This window comes from Ahaetulla prasina, chromosome 8 (assembly GCF_028640845.1).
Source record: "Ahaetulla prasina isolate Xishuangbanna chromosome 8, ASM2864084v1, whole genome shotgun sequence".
NCBI lineage: Eukaryota > Metazoa > Chordata > Lepidosauria > Squamata > Colubridae > Ahaetulla > Ahaetulla prasina.
In genome coordinates, this window is record NC_080546.1 from 5,586,421 (window position 1) to 5,606,333 (window position 19,913).

A 19,913-nucleotide genomic window follows, 5' to 3' on the forward strand; every position below is an offset into this window, starting at 1 on the left:
GCCGCTGATTCCAAGACACGAAACGTGCCTTCGTCTCTTGCTGCTCTATCTCCCCTCAAAGCGGAAAGCGTGACCTTTCTCCCAATCCTGATGGATTTTTTTCAGTGCAGAACTGGACAGCGAGAGGAGAGAGACGCCGGCTCTCGTTAGAACCTGCGTTGACGTTAACTTTGATGGATGAAACCCACTCGGTCTCATCCTAGAAGCCAATGTTGATGCTGCGGAGAGTCATCAGTCTTCAGCCCCCCCCCCAGTTCCTTTGAAATGATTTTAAGTAGATGAATGAACGAAAGCTGTCAAAAATCACCAAATCTCTCATAATGGTCGCGTTCTTACATAAGGTTGTTTATCGAAGTCCTTCATGACGCAAAGCTTTTGTGAGTCAGCACTACATCCACCTGTACAGGGAGTTCTCGACCGGTGGTGGGTTTCACATTTTGTTACTACTGGTTTGCCGCACGCGTGTATGCTCGGTTTGGGCATATGCATGCCCAGTTTGTGTGTGCCTGCCTTTCACACATGTGCTGTCATGTCCCACTCCCACTCCCACTCCAACGAACGAGTCGAGGAAGTTGTGACTTCAGCGATAGGGTCCGGTATCAGCAAATTAGATAAGACTTTGCTTGATTCAAGGTTGGAATGCCAAAAGCAGGTCCTTTATATAGGCTGTGGGGTGTGGCTCCATGACTCAGCATTTATCCAGGCCTGCCCCACCCTTCCTTCTGCTGGTGTCGCCTCTCAGATCTCCGGAAGTGAGGGTCCACCCACACTGAATTGTCTTCAGCTGGATCTGCTGTCAGCATCTGGGAAAGGGAGGGATCAGAGGGAGTAGGCGCGGGTAATTCCACCACCTGGCTGGCTTCCTGCTCTGAAGGCTGAGCCAAAGGAACACATGCTGTATGAATGAGGTTTATTGGGCTTCTCCTTTCACTCCTTGAATCCTCTCCGGGCAGGGGGCCAAGGCCAGGGGCTGGAGTCATGACAGGCCTTTCATCTTCATTATCAGACTCGGAGTCTGATAAAAGGCCCGGTTGGAGACGGGAGGGGCCCGGCTGAGAAGAGGAGGGAGGACAAGTCACAACATGTGCTTCCGCCCATGCGCCCAGCCTCAAAAACATGCCTAAATAGGACGGCATAAAGCCCACAATTTCTGCTACTGGTTCGCCCGAACTGATCCGAACTGGCTGTTCTTTGTTCTCGACTTACAAATCATTTGTTTAGCCGCCGTTCAATGTTACAACAGCCCTGGAAAAGGGGACTTACAACTTGTTCTCACACTGCACAACCATCACGGCTTCTCCAAGTCATATGTTCAAAATCCAGGTGTGTATTTACAGCAGTTGTCGTATCTCAGGGTCATGTGAATGATGTTTGTGACCTTCCAGAATGGTTTCCGACAAGCAAAATCAATGGGGAAAGTTAAGTTTAATGTAATAACAGAAGAATAGAGTTGGAAAGGACCTTGACGATCTTCTAGTCCAATCCCCTGCACAAGCAGGAGATCTCTACCATTTGAGAATAGAATAGAATAGAATAGAATAGAATAGAATAGAATAGAACAGAACAGAACAGAACAGAACAGAACAGAACAGAATAGAATAGAATAGAATAGAATTCTTTATTGTCCAAGTGTGATTGGACACACAAGGAATTTGTCTCGGTGCATATGCTCTTATTGTACATAAAAGAAAAGATACGTTCATCAAGAATCATAAGGAACAACACTTAAATGATAGTCATAGGGTACAAATAAGCAATCAGGAAACAATCAGTATCAATATTAATCATAAGGATACAAGCAACAAAGTTACAGTCATAAGTAGAAAGAGATGGGTGGTGGGAATGATGAGAAGATTAATAGTAGTGCAGACTTAGTGAATAGTTTGACAGTGTTGAGGGAATTATTTGTTTAGCAGAGTGATGGCGTTCGGGAAGAAACTGTCCTTGTGTCTAGTTGTTCTGGTGTGCAGTGCTCTGTAGTGTCATTTTGAGGGTAGGAGTTGAAACAGTTTATGTCCAGGATGCGAGGGGTCTGTAAATATTTTCACAGCCCTCTTTTTGACTCGTGTAGTATTACAGGTCCTCAGTGGAAGGCAGGTTGGTAGCCATTGTTTTTTCCGCAGTTCTAATGATCCTCTGAAGTCTGTGTCTGTCTTGTTGGGTTGCAGAACCAAACCAGACAGTTATAGAGGTTCAGATGACAGATTCAATCATTCCTCTCTAGAACTTCTGGAGACAAGCCGTTCCACTGGTTCTAACTGTCAGGAACTGCCTCCTTAGTTCTAGGTTGCTGCTCTCCTCTAGAATTGAGCTTTTGCTAAATTGTCTTTCTACTTAGACTTATAAAGCCTTTGCAAGACCACACCTAGAATACTGCATCCAGTTTTGGTCACCACACTATAAAAAAAGATGCTGAGACTCTAGAAAGAGTGCAGAGAAGAGCAACAAAGAGGATTAGGGGACTGGAGGCTAAAACATATGAAGAACTGCTGCAGGAACTGAGCATGGCTAGTCTAATGAAAAGAAGGACTAGGGGGGACATGATAGCAGTTTTCCAATATTTGAGGGGCTACCCCAAAGAAGAGGGGGGGTGTCAACCTCTTCTCCAGAGCACCTGAAGGCAGGACGAGAAACAACAGATGGAAACTGATCAAGAAGAGAAGCAACCTGGAATTAAGGAGAATTTTTTTGACAGTGAGAACAATCAACCAATGGAACAAAAATTGTCTTCAGAAGTTGTAGGAGCTTCATCACTGGAGGCTTTCAAGAATAGACTGGAGTGCCATCTATCAGAAAGGGTGTAGGGTCTCCTGCCTGAGGATGGGGTGGGGGTTGGACTAGATGACCTACAAGGTCCCTTCCAACTCTTGTTATTCCGTATCTAAATAAGGTATATGAATCCCCTTACAATTTTAACACAAGGCAGAATTTCTCCTAAGGGACCCTTGAAGCTTTGGCATAATTTCGTAGGCTAACCTCTATTTTTTTTAAAAAAATCTCACTTCTGCGAATTCATCTCCCTATTTGTGTGTGTGTGTGTGTGTTTAACAGAATCTTTGTCCATTTTGGGCATTTTACAAAGCACCATCAAAGCAGAACTGTGAAATGTCCACAATCCGCTTGGAGCAAAATCAGGTTTGTGCGTAACGGTTTGTGCATAAGGCCACCTGCATAAACAAATTTAACAAGCCAATAACCTGGCTTCCATCTCCGAAGCCTCTTTGAAATCATGTTTGGTTTCTGAAAACCAGAAACCTGAGAATGGAAGTCGGAGGGGGCGACCCACTGTGTTCCCAGGGGGGTCATTTCATAATCCAGGTGCACCAAAAGGAACCCAGCTCCACAGAGACTAAAATCCAGGTAAGGCTTCCTTAGGCTGACCAATCAGAATAGAGCTGGAAGGGACCTTGGAGGTCTTCTAGTCCAGCCCCCTGCTCTGGCAGGAGACTCTATACCAGCGGTGAAATCCAATTTTTTTTTTACTACCGGTTCTGTGGGCGTGGCGTTGGTGGGCGTGGTGTGGCTTGGTGGGCGTGGCTTGGTGGGCGTGGGAGGGGAAGGAGACTGCAAAATCTCCATTCCCACCCCACCCTGGGGGAAGGATACTGCAAAATCTCCATTCCCACCCCACTCTGGGGGAAGGATACTGCAAAATCCCCACTTCCTTCTGATCAGCTGGGACTCAGAAGGCAGAGAATAGATACCACCAGTCAAAGGCGGTATTTACCGGTTCTCTGAACTACTCAAAATTTCCACTACCGGTTCTCCAGAACTGGTCAGAACCTGCTGAAACTCACCACAAATAAAATATTTACAGATCCCTCACATCCAGGACATAAACTGTTTCAACTCCTACCCTCAAAACGATGCTATAGAGCACTGCACACTAGAACAACTAGACACAAGAACAGTTTTTTCCCGAAGGCCATCACTCTGCTAAACAATTAATTCCCTCAACATTGTCAAACTATTTACTAAATCTGCACTACTATTAATCTTCTCATCGTTCCCATCACCCATCTCTTTCCACTTATGACTCTATGACTGTAACTTTGTTGCTGGCAATCCTTATGATTTATATTGATGTATTGACCATCATTTATGTTGTAAATGTTGTACCTTGATGAACGTATCTTTTCTTTTATGTACACTGAGAGCATATGCACCAAGACAAATTCCTTGTGTGTCCAATCACACTTGGCCAATAAAAAAAAAAAAATCTATTCTAAATATAGGAATCCAGGGAGGGGACTCATTGCGAATCTGCTTAAAATGTTCTTTCTGGCAAGAAGGATGGAGAAATTCAGAGCCGTTTCTGCTCTGTGAAACTGGCATTTGTGTGTGTGGTTGTGTGTGTGTGTATATGTTTTTATTTTTTATTTATTTATTTATTTATTTAGTCACAACAGTATATATAAGCATAAGCATGAAAGTAACTATATAATATATAAGCATATATATAAGCATAAGTATGTGATAACTATATTAATTGGCTATAATGAAAGGAAACATTAGGACAGGAATGGTAGGCACGTTTGTGCTCTTATGCACGCCCCTTACAGACCTCTTAGGAATGGGGTGAGGCCAATGGTAGATAGTCTTTGGTTAAAGCTTTTGGGATTTTGGGAAGAGACCACAGAGTCAGGTAGTGCGTTCCAAGCGTTAACAACTCTGTTACAGAAGTCATATTTTCTGCAATCAAGATTGGAGCGGTTAACATTAAGCTTAAATCTATTGTGTGCTCGTGTATTGTTGAGATTGAAGCTGAAGTAGTCTTCAACAGGAAGGACATTGCAATAGATGATTCTATGAGTTAAACACAGGTCCTGTCGAAGACGGCGGAGTTCTAAGTGTGTGTGTGGTTGTGTGTGTGTGTGTGTGTGGTTGTGTGTGGTTGTGTTTGTGCGCTCCCTCGCTGGTCTCCTCACCTGCCAATGTCCACTTTGAGCTGAAACCCTTTTCCATTTTTTCCCAGGATGGCGCCGAAAACGTCAAGCGCTCAAACTTTTATTGATTTTAGTATTTTCCCCCAGTTGCAGAAAACAGGCCGGCCAATTGCTTTTTAAATGGACGTCAATGGATTTTATTACACTTTCTGTTTTTATTTGGCGGTTGTCCTTAAATTTATGGCTTCCGGAGGAGCTTCTGATCATTTCCCTGGTTGCCGGAAAAACAAGGTGTGGCTCAGGCTGTAAGAAGCCTGTTATTAAAAACACAGCTGCCTGCAATTACTGCAGGTTCAAGTCCCACCAGGCCCAAGGTTGACTCAGCCTTCCATCCTTTATAAGGTAGGTAAAATGAGGACCCAGATTGTTGGGGGGGGCAATAAGTTGACTTTGTAAATATACAAATAGAATGAGACTATTGCCTTACACACTGAAAGCCGCCCTGAGTCTTCGGAGAAGGGCGGGATATAAATGTAAATAAATAAATAAAAAAATTAAAAAAAGGTAAGCAGCCGGCGACACTTTAAAGACCAGCAAAATGTACCGGCAGTCCCCGGCTTACAACGGTTTCGTTTAGTGACCATTTGAAGTTACAACGGCCACCGAAAAAAAAGTATCTATCTGTACTCCAAACTCAGTTCTCCACGATTTGCCATGTTTCTGAGGAAAACAAGGGCAATAAGGTATTCCCCGACTTACCACAGTTCGTTGAGTGACCGTGCGAAGTTACGACGACCCTGGGAAAAAAGAGGCTTATGACCATTTTTCACTCTTACGAAAGTTGCAGCATCCCCACTGTCATGTGATCAGACTTCGGACGCTCGGCACCTGGTTCATATTTATGACGGTTGCAGCGTTCCTGTGAGTCACCTGGTCCCCTTTGGCGACCTTCCGGTAAACAAAGTCAACGGGTAAGCCAGATTCACTTAATGACTGGGTTACTAACTTAACAACTGCAGCAATTCACTTAACGATGGTGGCAAGGAAGGTCGTAAAACGGGGCCAAATTCACCGAAGAAACGTTTCGAGAATGGTTGTAAAAACGGGGCAAAAATCACTTTAACCAATGTCTCACTTAACAACAGACGTTTTTGGGGGGGCTCAATGTTGGGCAGTATGCCGAGGACTACCTGGATAGGGTAGGTTTTTGTGAGAACTAAATCCACTTTGGGGTTGCAAATAATTTATAACGCCTTTTGACAGTCTCCCCTGAAGGCTACAAAACGATTTCTCGTGAGCTCGGATAAGCCAAGATATTAATATGTTGCTGTCTGTCAGAAGAGATGATTCACCTGAGCAGAAATTGTTGACGAGCGTGTCTTGCTCGCCCTCCCTCCCTCCCTCCCTTGCACACGTATACTCCCGCATGCTGACATACGTTTGAGCGATCTCTTCATTAAAATGCAGGATCGGCAAATATCGGCGTCCAAGAAATATCCTAGATTTGTCTGTGGGTTTCACCCAGTGGTGGGATTCAGTTGGCTCTCTCCGGATCGCGCAAACCGGTAGCGGCGACTGTGGGAGGCTCCGTCCACCCGCCCGGATATAATGCCTGACTACTGCGTATGTGCAGAAGGCCGTGCGCATGCACAGAGGTGGTGCGTGCGCTCACATTTGTGAAACGGTAGGGAACGGTAGGGGACGTGGTGGCTCAGGGGCTAGGACGTTGAGCTTGTTGATCGAAAGGTCGGCAGCTCGGCGGTTCGAATCCCTAGTGCTGCCGTGTAACGGGGCGAGCTCCCGTTACTTGTCCCAGCTTCTGCCAACCTAGCAGTTCAAAAGCAGCTAAAAAATGCAAGTAGAAAAAATAGGGACCATCTTTGGTGGGAAGGTAACAGTGTTCCGTGCACCTTTGGCGTTGAGTCATGCCAGCCACATGACCACGGAGATGTCTTCGGACAGCGCTGGCTCCTCGGCTTTGAAACGGAGATGAGCACCGCTCCCTAGAGCCGGCAACGACTAGCACGTATGTGCGAGGGGAACCTTTACCTTTACCTTTTTAGGGAAGGTCAGTGAACCCTACCTCTGGTTTCACCGCACATTGTGCGTTATTGAAACAGGAGTCGGTGCGCTGAAATTTTTCGTGATGGAGTATTTAGGAATGCGGACCTCTTTTATGGGCAGCCTAAATGATTAATCTGTGGAGATGATAGAGTCGAAGGCAAACACAGAACTTGATTGCCATTATAGATTATTGTGGTTCGTCAGAAAACCTATCTAATACGCCTCCTGTTGGAGATTTTGCAGTATCCTTCCCCTGAAGTGGGGTGGGAATGGAGATTTTGCAGTATCCTTCCCCTGGAGTGGGGTGGGAATGAGGTTTTTGTGGCATCCTTCCCCTGGAGTGGGTGGGAATGGAAATTTTGCAGTATCCTTCCCCTGGAATGGGGTGGGAATGGAGATTTTGCGGCATCCTTCCCCTGGAGTGGGGTGGGAATGGGGTTTTTGCAGTATCCATTCCCCTCTCTCTCTCCTCCTCTTCTTTCTTACCCTCTTTTCCTCTCTCCTTTCTTTCTTCTTTGTTGTACAATGCTTCACTTATTTGGTATCCGAGCAACTCGGATTCTCTAATAATATAAACTTTCTTTTCAATTTCTTTTCCATTTTACCCAATCTATCATTTCATAATTGTACATTTATATTTATAATCGTCTTTCTTTCCTCCCGGTAGTGAAAATTTTGAGCTGTTCAGAGAACCGGCAAATACCACCTCTGGCTAGCCCCAGAGTTGGGTGGGAATGGGGATTTTGCAATATCTTTTCCCCAGGAATGGGGAAGGAATGGGGATTTTGCAGTATCCTTCCCCTGGAGTGGGGAGGGAATGGAGATCTTGCAGTATCCTTCCCCCAGGAGTGGAGAGGGAATGAAGATTTTGCAGTATCCTTCCCATGGAGTGAGGTGGGAATGGGGATTTTGCAGTATCCTTCCCATGGAGTGGGGAGGGGGATTTTGCAGTATCCTTCCCCTGCCATGCCCACCAAGCCACACCGCGCCCACCAAGCCACGCCCACAGAACCGGTAGTAAAAAAAAAATTGGATTTCACCTCTGCCTAACACCCAAGGCTCTGATGACCATTCATGAAGAGCAACTGTTAACTGTCCGTTAATCTCTGGTGGTCTGGTTTTTACTCTTGTTTGTTCTTTTCAGAGAAACGGGGCAGAAAAGGATATTATTAATAAGCTTAATTCAGCCTTTTGAGAATTCAAAGCAGTTAATGCATTGCAGCCGACTTTGGTAGTGATACATAAGAAGAAATTGGACAACCGTCGGCATAGATTCTGAGTCACCCACGTCAGGCTTGTTCCCAAAGATGCTTTTTTTTTTTTTTTTTTCAAAAGGCAACTGGGCTTTCTGGTTTTTCCTTGAAGAGGTTTCGCTTCCCATCCGAGAAGCTTCTTCAGTTCTGAAGAAGAACTGAACTTCAGTCAGAACTGAAGAAGCTTCTTAGACGAGAAGCGACACCTCTTCAAGGACAAACAAAGTCCACTTTCCTTTCGCTAAAAGCACCTTTTAGGACAGATTGGATCACCATTTGTCTGAGATGGTGCAGGATTTCTTGCCTGAGTAGGAGGTTGGACTAGAAGACCTCTGAGGCCCCTTCCAAATCTTCTATTCTTTTTTATTTTATTTTTTTATTTGCATTTATATCCCGCCCTTCTCCGAAGACTCAGGGCGGCTTACACTGTGTCAAGCAACAGTCTTCATCCATTTGTATATTTATATACAAAATCAACTTATTGCCCCCAACAATCTGGGTCCTCATTTTACCTACCTTATAAAGGATGGAAGGCTGAGTCAACCTTGGGCCTGGTGGGGCTTGAACCTGCAGTAATTGCAGGCAGCTGCTGTTAATAACAGACTGTCTTACCAGTCTGAGCCACAGAGGCCCTGTTAAAGGTCCAGCGCGGAATTCATGCTTTAGCGCTTTCAGAAAAACCTCAAAATCCCTCGTTTTATTAGAAAATGTTTTGGAAGATTCTAATCCATAATTATAGACAGCTGTAAAATGTTGCTAACGCAGATATTGGCAACTTGCAGTGAACGTTGGAACAAAAAGTCAGAATATCCAAGATTAATAAATCTCCGGTCCTGCGTTAAACGTATCTTCTATGATCTTAAGAAGGAGAGTAATTCATCAAAAAGCGAGAGACCATTTTCCATATTTATTAGACACTTTAGCAGTTATTTAAACGGGGCTGCTTTGTCATCCGTTTAGTGAGGGAGAGGAAGATATTTATGGGGATGGAAACTCACTTTCTGCGGTCGTCTATCAGAGGCTGATACTCAGAATTATAGAATTACAGAATAAGAGAGTTGGAAGGGACCTTGGAACAGTGGTGAAATTCACTTTTTTTTTTTACTACCGGTTCTGTGGGCGTGGCTTGGTGGGCGTGGTGTGGCTTGGTGGGCGTGGCAGGGGAAGGATACTGCAAAATCCCCATTCCTTCTCCACTCCTGGGGGAAGGATATTACAAAATCTCCATTCCCCACCCCACTCCATGGGAAGGATACTGCAAAATCCCCATTCCTTCTCCACTCCTGGGGGAAGGATATTACAAAATCTCCATTCCCCACCCCACTCCATGGGAAGGATACTGCAAAATCCCCATTCCCTCCCCATTCCAGGGGAAAGATATTGCAAAATCTCCATTCCCTCCCCACTCCATGGGAAGGATACTGCAAATTCCCCATTCCCTCCCCATTCCAGGGGAAGGATATTGCAAAATCTCCATTCCCTCCCCACTCCATGGGAAGGATACTGCAAATTCCCCATTCCCTCCCCATTCCAGGGGAAGGATATTGCAAAATCTCCATTCCCTCCCCACTTCATGGGAAGGATACTGCAAATTCCCCATTCCCTCTCCATTCCAGGGGAAGGATATTGCAAAATCCCATTCCTCCCACTCCATGGGAAGGATACTGCAAATTCCCCATTCCCTCCCCATTCCAGGGGAAGGATATTGCAAAATCTCCATTCCCTCCCCACTTCATGGGAAGGATACTGCAAATTCCCCATTCCCTCTCCATTCCAGGGGAAGGATATTGCAAAATCTCCATTCCCTCCTCACTCCATGGGAAGGATACTGCACAATCCCCATTCCCTCCCCACTCCATGGGAAGAATATTACAAAATCCCCATTCCCTCCCCACTCCTGGGGGAAGGATATTGCAAAATCCCTATTCCCACCCCACTCTGGGGCCAGCCAGAGGTGGTATTTTCCGGTTCTCTGAACAGCTCAAAATTTTCGCTACCGGGAGGAAAGAAAGAAGATTATAAATATAAATGTACAATTATGAAATGATAGATTGGGTAAAATGGAAAAAAAATTAAAAAGAATGTATATATTATTAGAGAATCCGAGTTGCTCGGATACCGAATAAGGGAAACATTGTACAAGGAATAAGAAAGAAAGGAGAGAGGAAAAGAGGGTAAGAGAGAGGAGGAGGAGAGAGAGAGAGGAATGGAAGAAAGGGGAAGGAGAGGAAGATAAGATAGGGACAAGAGTAGGAGGGAAGGTGAGAAAGGGGGAAAAGAGGGGAGGAGTGGAGGAGAGGAAGGAGGAAGGAGAGGAGGATGAAGAAAGTAGAAGAGGCGAGGAGGGAGGGAGGGGAAAGAGGAGAAGAAGAAAGGAAGGGAAAGAAAGGATAGAAGAGCAACCCCAAATCTAATTAAAATGTCTTATCTTTGTGCTTTGTTCAGAAAAAAAATATGTATGATTATTTATGGACAAGAGAATGTACAATATGTGCATAAGAAATAAAAAAAACTTTTAAAAAAATTCGCTACCGGTTCTCCAGAACCTGTTAGAACCTGCTGCATTTCACCCCTGCCTTAGAGGCCTTGTAGTCCAATCCCTGCACAAGTAAAAAGACCCTAAATCATTTCAGAGTCAATGACTATCCAGTCTCTTTGTAAAAACCTCTATTGTTGGAGCACCCACAACTTCTGGTGGCAGGTTGTTCCCCTGATTCATTGTCCTCACTGTCGGGAAATTTTTCCTTCGTTTGAGGTTGCTTCTCTCCTGGATTAGTTTCCATTCATTGTTTCTTGTCCTGCCTTCAGGTGTTTTGGAGCAGAGGTCCCCAACCTTTTGGACCTCAGGAACCACTAAATTCATCATTTTAAATCCCACGGACCACTAATACGATCTGCCTAATGACCAGCTGGGTGTGTGTGTGGCTAAGTGGTCATGTGACTGGGTGGGCGTGGCCAACTCAATGTCACTCACATCAAGGGGTGCCTCTACTCACCTGCCGGCCCCTCCTCGCCTGCCCGCCCGGGCTCCTTAGGGCCCCAACAAGAAGCAGTTGTTGGAGCTAAGTAGCCACCATGAGAAAGAGTTGGCAAAACAGCTGCTCAGTGCAAACTGGATCTGACCGAGAAGGAGGCTCAGCAGAAGCACCTCACTGTGGACTAGGAGCATGGGCTTTGCAAGCAGAGGGAAGACCTGCAGGAGTGCAAGGCCAGGTACCGGCGCCTGGAGGCTCAGCGGGCTGAGATGGTCAGCCAGTTCCAGGCCATGAGGCAGTCCCACTGGAACGAGGCCCTCCGGCTCTTCGCCATCCTCCAACCTTCGCCCAAAGCCCCACACCAGGAGGCCGAAGCAGACCCCAAGTCGGAATCTCCCCCCCTCCTCTGACCCACACAAAAAGACCCCGAAGGGGGAGACTCTCTGCAGCAGCACAAATGTTCATTGCATGTATCCGGCCCAGGGGCCATAGTTTGAGGACCCCTGATTTAGCGCAATATTAAAAAAATACAAATAATTTTTCTGCGGACCACCAAAATTTTATCGGGGATCACCAGTGGTCCACGGACCATCAGTTAGTAACCACTGCTTTGGAGAAGAGGTTGACCCCCCTCCTCAAATATTGGAATCCTGCTATGACGTCACTTCTAGTCTTTCTATTCAGCCTATTGTTAATATGTGTTTGCAAAGAGAAATAAAATTTAAAGAGGTTTATGCAATAATGCTGAATGAATTGTATCCCCAAAGGCTGGAAGCTGTCAGCTCACGAAGAGCTCTGGATTTTGTGGAGGTTGAAGCATAGCCAAAAAAATACGGTTTTATTTGGTTGGAAAGAAACTACCCCTCAAATCTTAACACCTTGGGTTGAAAGTCACCATCAGCCTTTGAATTAGGTCTTTACTGACCAACATCATCCTATATGGTGAAAATCTAACGTGTGGCATAAATTTGAACCACCGTTACAGATTTGTAGCAGTATGTGCAGTTTTTTAAATATACAACATGTGTCTACAGGATTTGTTTTTATAAACTTTCTTCCTTTCCTTTCCTTTCCTTTCCTTTCCTTTCCTTTCCTTCCCTTTCCTTTCCCCTGCCTCCCTCCCCCTCCCTCCATTCCTCCCTCCCTCCCTCCTCCCTCCTCCCTCCCTTCTTCCTTCCTTCCTTCCTTTTCTTCCTTCCTTCCTTCCTTCCTTCCTTCCTTCCTTCCTTCCTTCCTTCCTTCCTTCCTTCTTCCTTCTTCCTTCCCTTGCCGTTTTCTTCCTTCTTCCTTCTCTTCCCTCTTCCTCCTCCTTCCTTCCTTCCTTCCTTCCTTCCTTCCTTCCTTCCTTCCTTCCTTCCTTCCTTCCTTCCTTCCTTCCTTCCTTCCTTCCCTTCTTCCTTCTTCCCTTCCCTTCCCTTCCCTTCCCTTGCCGTTTTCTTCATTCTTCCCTTCTCTTCCCCTCTTCCTCCTCCTTTCCTTTCCTTTCCTTTCCTTTCCTTTCCTTTCCTTTCCCCTGCCTCCCTCCCCCTCCCTCCATTCCTCCCTCCCTCCCTCCTTCCCTTTCCTTTCCTTTCCTTTCCTTTCCCTTCCCTTCCTTCCTTCCTTCCTTCCTTCTTCCTTCTTCCTTCCTTTTCTTCATTCTTCCTTCCTTTCCTTTCCTCCTCCTCCTTTCCTTCCTTCCTTCTTTCCTTCCTTCCTTCCTTTCTTTCTTTCCTCCTCTTCCCCCACCTTTCCTTCCTTCCTTCCTTCCTTCTCCTCTCCTCCCTCCCTCCCTTCCCTTCCTTTCCACTTTCCTTCCTCCCTCCCTCCCTTTCCTTCCTTCCTTCCTTCCTTCCTTCTCCTCTTCCTTCCTTCCTTCCTTCCTTCCTTCCCTTCACTTCTTCCTTCTTTCCTTTCATTCGCTTCCCCTTCCCTTCCCTTCCCTTCCCTTCCCTTCCCTTCCCTTCCCTTCCCTTCCCTTCTTCCTTCTTTCCTTCCCTTCCCTTCCCCTTCCCTTCCCTTCCCTTCCCTTATTTGTACTTGATATTTTTTTTACTTTGTTCTGCTAGTTGTATATTAATATCATTTTTCTCATTCTCAGTGGCTTCTCTGGGGACATCTTAGCCACCTGGACGATTTTTGTCGGTATCTTACAAATATAGTTATTTCTTCAGCCATGAGCTGTGTCCTGAAATACAGTTTCTCGGCAGATCCCAGCTACATGACAGCCAGGAGATGGGTGTTTGGACTATGCCAAGGGATGAGAGTGTGTTTCCTTTGGCGGCTGTTCCCCTGGAGATCTTTGGACGCTCTTTCTGGAATGTGCTCTGAAGAAAGGATTCGGTGTTACTCACAAGCAGGAAAAAGGGGAGCGGAAAAGATTAGTGTTACTATTGAGTGGGAAAAAAGGAATGAATTCTTTAAGAAGAGGAGAAGCTAGGAAATGTTGCAGCCGGGCCAAAACGGAGGATATCAAAAGGTTTGTTTGTGGCCACATTATGAGCCCAGCTCCTTGTTTTCATGGTTAAAGAAATGGGGCCACCATCACAAGAAACGTATCAACTCAGGACAAGAAGCAAACGGATGGAAAACAATCAAGGAGAGAAATGAGACCTGTGTTTAACATACAAAATCATCTATTGCAATATCCTTCCTGTAAAAGACTACTTCAGCTTCAATCGCAATAATACAAGAGCAAACAATAGATTCAAACTTAATGTCAACTGCTTCAAACCTGATTGCAGAAAATATGACTTCTGTAACAGACTTGTTAACACTTGGAACTCATTACCTGACTCCATAGTCTCTACTCAAAATCCCAAAATGTTCAACCAAAAACTTTCTACTATTGACCTCAGCCCATTCCTAAAAGGACTATAAGGGGCGTGCATAAGAGCACAAAAGTGCCTACCGTTCCTGTCCTATTGTTCCCTTCATTATATCAAATTAACATAGTTGTTGCATACTTTTGCTTATATATATATATTTTTCTTTTATGATGTATTGTCGTTTTATGTCGATGTTTGTGTATACTGTTGTGACAAAATGAAATAAAAAACAAACAAACCTGGAATTGAGGAGAAACTTCCGTACAGGGAGGACAACTAGCTAGTTTAACAGGAGCAGAGTTGGAAGGGACCTTGCAGGTCATCTAGCCCAACCCCGTGGTCACACAGGAGACCTGCACCAGGGATTCGAACCGCCAAACTGCCGGCCTTTCTGATGGACAAGCTCAGTGTCTTAGCCACTAAGCCACCTAGTCAGTGGAATGGGCTTGACTCCAGAAGTTGCAGGTGCTCCATCAATGAGGGCTTTTTAATAAAAAAGGATTGGACAAACCAATTTGGTTTAGGGCCCGTGATGGGGGCGGGGCGGCGGGGGCAGGACGCATGTGTGTGTGCGTGTACTCGCATTGCATTTTTTTATTTATTTATTTTTGTCACATTATATACATATAATGTATATACATTATAATGTATACATTATATACATATAATGAAAGAAGAACAATAGGACAGGAACGGTAGGCACTTTTGTGCTCTTATGCACGCCCCTTATAGTCCTCTTAGGAATGGGGTGAGGTCAATGGTAGACAGTTTTTGGTTGAAGCTTTTGGGAGTTTGAGAAGAGACCACAGAGTCAGGTAGTGTGTTCCAAGCATTAATAACTCTATTACAGAAGTCATATTTTCTGCAATCAAAATTGAAGCGGTTAACATTAAGTTTGAATCTATTGTTTGCTCTTGTATTATTGCGATTGAAGCTGAAGTAGTCTTTAACAGGAAGGACATTGCAATAGATGATTCTGTGTGTTAAACACAGGTCTTGTCGGAGTCGGCGGAGTTCTAAATTTTCTAATCTGTATACTGTATACCTGTATACTGCACGAATCAAGAAGAGGGCCGTGAAAATATTTACAGATCCCTCACATCCAGGACATAAACTGTTTCAACTCCTACCCTCAAAATGATGCTATAGAGCACTGCACAACAGAACAACTAGACACAAGAACAGTTTTTTCCCGAAGGCCATCACTCTGCTAAACAAATAATTCCCTCAACACTGTCAAACTATTTACTGAATCTGCACTACTATTAATCTTCTCATAGTTCCCATCACCAATCTCTTTCCACTTATGACTGTATGACTGTAACTTTGTTGCTGGTAATCCTTATGATTTATATTGATATATTGACCATCATTTGTGTTGTAAATGTTGTACCTTGATGAAGGTATCTTTTCTTTCATGTACACTGAGAGCATATGCACCAAGACAAATTCCTTGTGTGTCCAGTCACACTTGGCCAATAACAAATTCTATTCTATTCTATTCTAATCCCAGGATTTCAAGCCTGGTGGTATAAGGTATTTTGTTGTTTACAGAGGAGCGGAGAACTCTTCTTGTAAAATATTTCTGGACACGTTCAATTGTATTAATGTCAGAGATGTGGTGAGGGTTCCAGAAAGGTTTTTGGGGTTTTTGGAGATTTTGGGGGTTCGGGCACATGTGCTTGTCTTTGCACACACACGCACAGATTTTGGGCACTTGGCACCATCACTGGCGTAGGGTCTCCTGCTTGAGCAAAGGGTTGGACTAGAAGATCTTGAAGGTCCCTTCCACTCTGCTATTCTGTATGAGTTCAGAAGAGGAGGATTAGGGGAGACATGACAGCAGTCTTCCAATATTTGAGGGGTTATCACAAAGAAGAGGGAGTCAAGCTATTCTCCAAAGCACCTGAAGGCAGAGGAAGAAGCAACGGATGGAAACTAATCAAGGAGAGAAGCAACTTGGAATTAAAGAGAAATTTCCTAACGCTGAGAACAATTAACCAGGGGAACAGCTTGCCACCAGAAGTTGTGGGTGTTCCAACACCGGAAGTTTTTAAGAAGAGACTGGATAATCCTTTGTCTGGAATGGTACAGGGTCTCGTGCTCGAGCAGGGGGTTGGGCTAGAAGACCTCCCTTCCAACCCTATTTTTCCTATTCTATGTCTTCCGTCCGCTTTGCTTATCAAGCCCGGCTTTTATGTAGAGAGAGTCAGTGAGGCAGAGACGCCAGGACCGGCGCATGGGGAAGGAGAACGAGACATCCGGAATTGGACAGAGGAGAATTAGGCTTGAAATGAGGGGTCCTTGGTGCTCTCGGAGCTTGGTTGTTTTCTTGGCAGACGTTTCGTGACCCAACTAAGTAACGTCATCCGTGCTAGAAGGGTGGGATGCCCAATTCAGACAAACAACCTAGAAGCAAACAACAGATTAATCAAGGAACCAGCAAGAGCACTGCCTCGGACACTGACAAGCCAAGCCACTGGTATATAAACAGAGAGCAAACCTCCCTCCCTTCTAACACTGATGATGTTACTTAGTTGGGTGATGATATGTCTGCAAGAAAACCACCAAGCTAAGTTTATTCAGCTGATAATCTGGCAGCTGAATATGCAAAACTCTCTGCTAATTTGTCTACCACCACAAAAGGAAGCTAAGCTAAGAGAGCACCAAAGATCTCACAGTACTTCTCCTCCTCCTCCTCCTCCTCCTCTGTCTCCTCCTCCTCCTCCTCTCCCACATACCCCACTCCCTTCTAGCACTGATGAGGTTACCTGGTTGGGTCATGAAATGTCTGGAGGGAAATAATCAAGCTCAGAGACCAAACTTTATATAGTACATCCCCTCCCCCTCATCCCGCATTAAGTTGAATTCAGCCCATTTGCTGGTTATTCCCCAGCGACTCTAATCACAGCACATTTAGTTTCGCTCCGTTCAATTTTTTAACATTTAGCCTACTGACAGGCAGACAAATGAGCAGACATAATGTCTCTCAAGTACTCCCATTAGGTGGGTAAAAAATAAAAAAGCCACAGAGAAAGACAAGGTGCAATTAGGAAGCCAAGCCCTCCCTTCTTTTCCTTCCTTCCTTCCTTCCTTCCTTCCTTCCTTCCTTCCTTCCTTCCTTCCTTCCTTCCTTCCTTCCTCCCTCCCTCCCTCCCTCCCCCTTGTCCTCCCTCCCTCCCTCTCTTTCCCTCCCTCTCTTGTCCTTCCTTCTTTCTTTTCTTCCTTCCTTCCCTCTCTCCCTCCCCTTCTTCTCCCACTGCCTCCCTCCCTCCCTTCTCCCTCCCTCCCTCCCTCTCCCTTCTCCTTCCTTCCTTCCTTCCTTCCTTCCTTCCTTCCTTCCTTCCTTCCTTCCTTCCTTCCTTCCTTCCTTCCTTCCTTCCTCCCTTTCTTTTCCCACTGCCTGCCTCCCTTCCTTCTCCTTCCTCCCTTCTTTCCTTCCTTCCCTCTCTCCCTCCCCCTTTCTTCTCTCACTGCCTCCCTCCCTTCTCCTTCCCTTCCTTCCCCTCCTTTTCTCTCCCATCTCCTTCCTTCCTTCCTTCCTTCCTTCCTTCCTTCCTTCCTTCCTTCCTTCCTTCCTTCCTTCCTTCCTTCCTTCCTTCCTTCCTTCCTTCCTTCCTTCCTTCCTTCCTCAGCCACAGACTGGGATTGCTATCTTTTAAAAACAAACAAACAGGCAAATTTGAAAATAAGTCAAGTCAGGAGAGCCGGGATAGACAACTTCGCAGTAGTTTTTATAGACTTGTGAAAAACAAAGGCACCTGATCATTAGGAAACCCCAGGCAGTAAGCGCTAAATTATTCACACCCGTCGGGTCGGGCAAAGCTTTCCCAGATGGTGGGCTCCTTCTAAAACAGCGCAGCCCCTTCCTTTCTGTCTCTAAGTGATAATCTGGCAGCTGAATATGCAAAACTCTCCGCTAATTTGTCTACCGCCACAAAAGGAAGTCAGCCTTGAATTTAAAACTGAACTCAGTCAGGGTGCTGGGTGCTCCCTGAACCGTAGGGTGGCTCCTGGAATTTGCAAGGCAGGATAAGCTTGGCAAGAAAAATTAGGCAAGAGGAAAAATATTCAGATTTATCCTCCAAAAGGCCTGACTGTGGCCAAAACAGCTCATCTGACGTAGTAATGAAAGTAGAAAATAGAAGAGAGTATTTGTAGCTCAGGGCTGAACTCCGACCTTGCCTGTTTTCTTGCAGGTGTTTCATGACCCAACTAGGTAACACCATCAGTGCTAGAAGAGAGTGGGGATTGAGGAGGAGGAGGAGGAGGAGCAGGAGGAGGAGAATTTTAGGGTCCTTGGAGCTCTCTGATTTGGTTTTCTTGCAGACATTTCATTAGAATAGAATAGAATAGAATAGAATAGAATAGAATAGAATAGAATAGAATTTTTATTGGCCAAGTGTGATTGGACACACAAGGAATTTGTCTTGGTGCATATGCTCTCAGTGTACATAAAAGAAAAGATACGTTCATCAAGGTACAACATTTACAACACAAATGATGGTCAATATATCAATATTAATCATAAGGATTGCCAGCAACAAAGTTACAGTCATACAGTCATAAGTGGAAGGAGATTGATGATGGGAACGATGAGAAGATTAATAGTAGTGCAGATTCAGTAAATAGTCTGACAGTGTTGAGGGAATTATTTGTTTAGCAGAGTGATGGCCTTCGGGAAAAAACTGTTCTTGTGTCTAGTTGTTCTGGTGTGCAGTGCTCTATAGCGTCGTTTTGAGGGTAGGAGTTGAAACAGTTTATGTCCAGGATGCGAGGGGTCTGTAAATATTTTCACGGCCCTCTTCTTGATTCGTGCAGTATACAGGTCCTCAATGGAAGGCAGGTTGGTAGCAATTACCCAGCTAGTTAACATCATCTAGTATACTGTACATTATTGGAGTGAATTTCCTCTTCCTTCCTCCCTCCCTCCTCTTCTTCCTTCCTTCCTTCCTCCCACCCTCCCTCCCTTCCCCTTGTCCTCCCTCCCTCTCTTTCCTTCCCTCCCTTGTACTTCCTTCTTTCTGTTCTTCCTTCTGCCCTCTCTCCTTCCCCCTTTCTTCTCCCATTGCCTCCCTCCCTTCCTTCTCCCTCCTTCTCTTTCCCTTCTCCTTCCTTCCTTCCTTCCTCCCAGCCTCCCTTCCTTCCCCTTGTCCTCCCTCCCTCTCTTTCCCTCCCTACCTTGTCCTTCCTTCTTTCTTTTCTTCCTTCTGTCCTTCCCTCTCTCCTTCCTCCTTTCTTCTCCCATTGCCTCCCTCCCTTCCTTCTCCCTCCTTCCCCCTCCCTTCTCCCTCCTTCCTCCCTCCCTTCCTTCCTTCCTTCCTTCCTTCCTCCTTCCTCCCTCCTCTCTCCCCAATTCTCTCTCCTTCTTCCTCCCTCCCTCCTCCTCTCTTCCTCCCTCCCTCCCTTCCTTCTTTCCTCCCCCTCCCTCCCTCCCTTCCCAATTCTCTCTCCTTCCTTCCTTCCTTCCTTCCCTCCTTCCCTCCCTCCCTCCCCAATTCTCTCTCCTTCTTCCCTCCCTCCCCTCCCCTCCTCCTCCCTCCTTCTTCCTCAGAAGAGATGCTTCCAGGAGAATAATTCCATAAATGGGACAGGAGCCCACCACTGAATAGCAGGCAGAGAATGAAACCTACCTCACAAGACTGTTGTTGTGTGTGTGGGGGGGAAGCGGAGGAGGAAGGAGCATTGTGTACGTTCCCCGCCTTGAATTACTTACAAGGTCATCAAGGCGGCATAACAAACAAAGAAATATAGTTCGCAGAAAGGCAATTTCTGACACCCAAAATCAAAGGCATGTATTAACTTGTGCGTAGCTTTGCTTAAGGCAGGCGTAGGGAACGCTGGTCCTTTTAGGACTGGTGGACTTCAACTCCCAGAATTCCTGAGCCAGCTGGTTCAGGAATTCTGGGAGTTGAAGTCCACCAGTCC